The sequence below is a fragment of the Lacerta agilis genome, chromosome 9 (assembly GCF_009819535.1).
Source record: "Lacerta agilis isolate rLacAgi1 chromosome 9, rLacAgi1.pri, whole genome shotgun sequence".
Classification (NCBI taxonomy): domain Eukaryota; kingdom Metazoa; phylum Chordata; class Lepidosauria; order Squamata; family Lacertidae; genus Lacerta; species Lacerta agilis.
The window spans coordinates 15552949-15559935 of NC_046320.1; positions in this window are offsets into that span (position 1 = coordinate 15552949).

The following is a 6987-nucleotide window of genomic DNA, read 5'->3' on the forward strand; positions in this document are numbered from 1 at the left end:
AATAATAATCATAATTTTATTGTTTATACCCCACCCATTTGACTGGGTTGCCCCAGCCACTCTGGGCAGCTTCCAACACTTATAAAAACATAATAAAACATTAAACATTTTAAACAACTTCCCTACACAAGGCTGCCTTCAGCTGCCTTCTAAAAGTTGTACAGTTGCTTATCTCTTTGGTTCAGGGATCACATAACTCCATACCGTCCAACATTTCTCTGATGAAAACAGGGACGTCCTCAGGAAAAGCAGCACATTCTGGGATCAAATCAGAAACTGGGACGGCTTCTCTAAATCCGGGAATGTCCCTGGAAAATAGGGACATTTGCACTGACTTTCTAGGGCACTTGACTTCCCTGTGCCTGAATTTTTTGGAGGATCAAATTCAGAAAGAGAGAACAGTTGCAGGATCTAACCATTGCCGGACCTGGCTTCCTACAGACACAGCACTTTTTCAGAAGAGAGAGCAAAGGGACTTTGGTGGTGGAGAGATTCCCATTGAGGGCCACATGTCTTCTCTTGGCAAAATTAAATTGCATAAAAAAAGGAATGTGATTTAAAATGATTTGCTATGATAACTTTTCTTTTATACCTCATCATAGCCAGGGACATAGGAGCTCCCGAGGAATAACCTCCTGTGACCCCAAACCTAGAGCATGGCAAAAACCAGCCTTTCTAAATAGCACCCCAATAACAGAGTGCGCCTTCTCCTATGACCTCTGGCTGCAACAGCCAGCATTTAAGCAATACATTTTTACAAGTACAGCCAAACCTCGGTTGTAATCCGTTCTAGAAGACCCTTCGACTTCCGAAACATTCGATATCTGAGGCGTGGCTTCCGATTGGTTGCAAGAGCTTCTTGCACTGAAGCGGAAGCCGTGTCGGATGTTCGGCTTCCGAAAAACGTTTGAAAACCGGAGCATTTACTTCTGGGTTTTAGGTGTCCGGGAGCTGAAACATACGATAATGGAGCCGTTCGAGAACCGAGGTTTGACTGTAGTATCATGCAATATTGCATTCAGGTCAAGAATAAGACCCCCCATGGATGAAATTTGCAGCATATGCAAAGGAACTCTTTTGACATTACTGCACGTTTTAGGTCTTGTAATTTTGTAATGAATTCCAGGCCAAAGTGTTTGACAACCTGATGTTTTCCCAAGGGGATTTTGGAAGGGGCTTATGAGAATAAAACCCTGGACAATATTATGGGGCAGGGAGTAACATGTCCCAAACCATCAGTTGATTCATGTAACATAGTTGCATCTGATGTGCATCATTTATTTATTTGATAAAAAATACTTTGAGTTGAAATTTAATTGTTAGCTAAGACCGAGTGGGAAATTTTAACATATACGTCTGGCATTGTCTAAGCTTCTCAGGGGATGCACAAGTATGAAGGGGACATTTATATCTGCAAGATTAAGTAAAAGTGAAGGATTCTTCTTCTCCTGTTGTTCTCATGGGATATATTTTACCTTTTCCTGTTGAGATCATTAGGGACTTAGAAGTGCCCACCTGTGGCCAGACCTTTAAAAAGCTTCAAAAGAAAGTCACTCCCGCTTGTTAACACAACGGAGACGATAAAATGATGTTGAAATAGGCTAGCTAAAACTCTAAGTCAGACTTAGGCACCTTTAAACCCCATTGTTTATGCTGGAACACCTCCCACTGAAATCAGTGCTATTTAAAAGTGCTTAAATTTGTCTGCATGTTTTTCTTCACTATAATTTACAATGAAAGTGAGAAATCAATCATGCAGCTCAATTCCATGCACATTTACTTGGAAAGTAACTCCTACCATGTTCAGTAAAGCTTAATCATAAGTAAATTTCAACTGAAAAACAGTATTACAATTTTATTTAAAAAAGAGGGCTTTGTCCTGTGCACAGACTTTCTGACACCCTCACTAGCATTTTTGCTTGCACTTCTTAAAGAAGTGGGTTTCTATCTTATAGTTCCGCTGATATTTGAGGTTGTACATGGCTTGTATATAACTAAAGCAGTCACCTGTTTTATATAAGAAATATATTCAGATTTTATACAATGGCTTGCACCTGGCACAAAGGGCAGAGTCCATCCAACACGAAGCACTTTCGGTGTCATTGAAATTTTAGGCTGCATTCTTATTCACACTTACCTGGAAGTCAGCTTCACTGAGCTCAGTGGAATCTTACTTCTGAGTAGAAATATGCAGAATTGTACTGTTAAGCGTATGCTTCAGCCTCCTACTGAATTTGATAGGGCATAATCCCTTTGTACCTATATTCTTTTTATGTAATGTTGCTAATTTCTTGTTTTTTCATGGAAAATGTTGACTTTATGCTTAATCATTACTAGTTTGTTTAATATATTTGTCAGAGAATGCTGACAAACTTGTTTTTAAGTGAAACCGTGTTTCTCTGCAATAACTCTGGGATAGAGGCAAGCAGCTTATCTGATTTCTGGATAACTCAGTCACAACCATATTATTTGAATCTCATCTACCTCCTTTTCTCTAGCATTATTCACCTTTAGAGAGGGTGTCCATAAAAGCTTGTAAAAGTCATGTTGAGTTTTTAGGGGGGGAATCTGATGCTCTGAGGCTAGCGTACACAGAATTGGATGAGGGTCTCAACTTAAAAACAGAGTTACACCTACAAAAAGGAGGCGAGCAATACTAGCATTGCATTTTTCTTTATGTTTCAACACAGAGCTCCTTTCTTTGAGAGTTAAATGGGAGTCCTGATCAGTCAATTTCATTCGGGGTAGTTTGTCAAACTTGAGGCCAGTTTGTACAACTGGCAGAATAAAGTGGTGAAGCTTTTCCTGAACTGTAAACATTTCATTTTGGATGGATGGTACACGTGGTTCATTGTGAAAGAAAACCCACTTTGCACACTGAAAAACAGAATAAGGGAGAGAAAGGTAGCCTAGAGACCAAGCTAGATGTGGCAGCAGAATGTCTGCTATCAAGATCTCTGTAGAAACCCAGTTATTTGAAATGACATAGATAAAGGTAAAGGTAAAGGGACCCCTGACCATTAGGTCCAGTCATGTCCGACTTTGGGGTTGCGCCGCTCATCTCGCGTTATTGGCCGAGGGAGCCAGCATACAGCTTCCGGGTCAAGTGGCCAGCATGACAAAGCCGCTTCTGGCGAACCAGAGCAGTGCACGGAAATGCCGTTTGCCTTCCCGCCAGAGCGGTACCTATTTATTTACTTGCACTTTGACGTGCTTTCGAACTGATAGGTGGGCAGCAGCTGGGACCCGAGCAACGGGAGGTCACCCCATGGCGGGGACTCAAACTGCCGACCTTCTGATCAGCAAGCCCTATGCTCTGTGGTTTAACCCACAGCACCACCCGCGTCCCTAATGACATAGAGCGGGGCAATATAGTGATAAATTTTCCGATATGGCGTTCAGATCGCGATACTGGTTTCTGACAATTTGAGATCCATTCCAAAGCCAGACATCATGATATATCAGCATATCACAGTATTTAGCTGCTGATATATCACAATGTTGAAAACCAGATATTGGCCAGCCCTAGACATAGACAGTGGCCTAGATGGGTCTAAGGCTAGGAGCAAAAAGAACGAGGTCTGTCCCCTGGATACCAGTTTTCTTTCTACTTGGTTCACTTCCAATATTGGGGGGGGGGGAGCCATGGAGGAAGGAGGGAGGCTGCCAGAAGCTAAAACTTTGGATGTACTCCTAAGCAGTACATTCCCCCTTTTCTCCTAAATCTACACGATTTCTACAGGTCCAGGTTTAAGCAAACAGATTTGCTACTTTTTGGGTCCTAAACTGGTACTTGGTCTATTGCAAACCTTCAACCCTCCACCTCGGTGGAATTTACACATGTATAAAAAAATGCTGTGAAAATGGTTTTTTTTTTTTTTAAGAAACACGTTTTGAAAAACACATTGAATTTTGCACAGCTCACATTCACCATCTAGTCTCACATTTGTACATTGCACTTTAAAACACATCTAAAATGTTTTATTTGCAGCTGCGTAGGTGAGTCCCTGCTCTCCAAGTGATACAATTCTGGAAAGGCTTTTGCACTCGGTTCTACTGTTTTTGCACATGAGTTGCATGCTTTAGAAAAAAAAAACCCTCCTCTTCCGTAGATAGTAATAGGAAAGGCCTGTTATGTGTTTTGCTGCTGCTCTCACCCCAACCCAGCAAAAGGTGTTTCATGTGGAAGTACGTTGAAGTGTAGGTGGGCCCCTACAAGGCAAGACACAGTGATAACAGCAAGAACTTTTATTGAATTAACAGAACTGGACAACAGGGGCAAAAAGCAACAGCTTATATACATTTCTGAAGGCCTGGGCCACTCCCCGCCCACCGTGATTGGCTGCCTAAACTTCCAAGCTGCGAATCACGACCTTAGAGTTAAGGGCCAATGGCAGAGGCCCAATCCTGAAATGTTCTGCGATTGGATACCATGTATCGAATCAGAACACAGGGGCTTCAGAATCCTTAGTCCAGACTTAAGCTCAGGCAAACCCAGACCACTGAATACCTAACATAGGTTTCTATATGTATCGTCCAAGCTGAATTTGGACCTGTGTGTGTGTTACAAATAGATGCAGCATTTGAGTCCATTTGGAAGGTTACTTCTGCGGAAAAGCTTTCAGGAAAGGGAGAGTAAGGAGGCTGAAGCCAGCTTCCCTGATTCTCCCTTTCTGGCCAAACCATTGGCTTCAAATATTTAGCTCTGTGGGTGCACAGGTCTAGATCTCTGGATCCCCTCTGTGACATCTCGTGCACCCCCACACTGCCATCGTCAACACATTGGAGGGGAACGTGTGAAGAGGGGTCCCTCTCTCTCCTAGATTTAGAACACTGGCCATGCAAGAAATTTTATCCCCTTGAGTGCTGTGTACATTAAGCTGCCCCTGTTTTGCAGTGTGAGTGAAGTAGCCTCTCCTTTGTGTGGAAATCAAAGAGTTTTATGGAAATGTTGACTCCTGTCATATCTTTTAGCTTTTAGACTCTTATTTATAATTGTTTTTAGTGGTATAGTTGTTGTTGTTGTTTTTTTCATAAGTTGTGTAAGAAGCACCTCTTGAGATGCGGCTTTTATATTGAACATTCCAATTTGGTGCACTGTGATAAGAAATGATTTTAAAGAGAAACGGCTTTTGAAATGGTATTTTTTACGTGTGTCCTGCACATTTGGTTCACATGCACATGTCATGATAAGCCATGGTTTTCTTCCTGATCTCACCTCTTTGCTCCTCTGCAGCCATAAGTGGAGAAGCAAAGCAGAAAGATGTAATAAGGGGAGAAATTTGATCCAGCTTTCTATAGGCAAACCACTGTCTGAAACAATACCTGGACTGAAACACAGCCAACATTTGCTATTCGCACTACAGTTCTCCAGCCAAGAAAATATGTTACCAAAATGCATATACTAGGGTAAACTGTGTATTACCCTGGTATATATTGTGGATATAGCTTATAAAATGCATTATATTGGATAAAATTGCATACTAAGATGTGTAATATTAGAATTTTTCAGTAAAATGCAGAATGTTCACAAGGACTTGCTTTTTAAAAATTCACCAACTGATGAGGAAACGAGTGGAGAACTGACTTAGGAGGAAAATTTGGAAACTGAGGAAAAAAGCGAAAACGACAGATTCACCCATCCCTAAACACAATTATGTGGCTCACAAGTGAGAAGATCCATAACCAACAACAAACCAGAATTAAGGCTGGCTACTGATCCTGGCTTTCTCAAGGAGAAACAAAACATGATTGTGGATTCTCTTGCAACAGAAAACCAAGCTTAATGGCCACTTCCTGGTTTGTTGCTGTGGCGCAATGGGTCCGTGTGTCTGGCTGTTAATCACAAAGTTGGTGGTTCAAGACCACCACAGGGGTGGCTGTGGCAGGATTCCTGCATTGCAAGAGGTTGGACTAGATGACCCTCAGGTCCCTTCCAACTCTTCAATTTTATGATTCATTATTCTTCTGCTGCAGAAGGGGAGTAATGAAACATGCACTATAAACCACATTGTCATAAACTCTGGCTTGGCTTATGATGTGTCTGAATGTGGCCAAAAGTGCGGGTGGCAATGTTATTTCAAGTTGTAATGGATTACTGATAAAGCAAAATTAAAACCCTTAAAAGATGAGACTATATCTGCAATGCATTAAAATATTTTAACTACTTTTATCGACTGTTCCCTTTTGTGCTGTGAAGGAAACTTCTCTTTTTGTATTAAGATTTCTTCATAAATTAGGAGGATAGTATGTATGACCAGCAATGGGAAAATATATGATTTTGTAGTCTGATGTTGTTCTTTAAAGGAAGTACAGGCCATTCAATGAGAAATAAGATTTTTAAAACAGTTCCACAATCTAACAATTTTTTGCTGTCAACATTTTTTTACAGAAAGCTTTGCTCATATGGTTTCTGTGTGTTGTGTGTGTGTTTTGGGTTGGCTGTTAATGGTGGCTCATGGAGTGAGGAAGCAGGGAATACCTATTTTCTGTACAAACATGCAAACGGAGCATAGCGAGTTAGCTAGGCTCTCACAACACCACAAATTAGAGATGTGAAATGCATTGATTTCCCATTCTGACCCATGTTTGTCACATACAGAGCTGTTTCTGTTCTACTGCAGTTCGGCTTCCAACAACAAAACTACATTCTTCATCTCTCTGTCCGCAGAAAATTCTGTGGCAGAATTTTGCACACATTGATTTTGTAATGGAGTTACATTATTACACAAAAATTCATTTCAATGCAAAAGAAAACACAATGCAAACGAATGGGGGGGGGGGGTTCATTAGTTAAAATATAGTTTGGCATATTTTGAGATTCTGACAAAGTCTAGAACCCCCAGACACTTTTTTATATGATTTGGCATTCCTTTATGGCATATACAGTGGAACCATCATTTTCAAGACGTGCCACAATCTAGAACTATACTTGATGATCAAATAACATTGATAGTCTTTACTTGGACTTTGTTATTTAAGTTACAG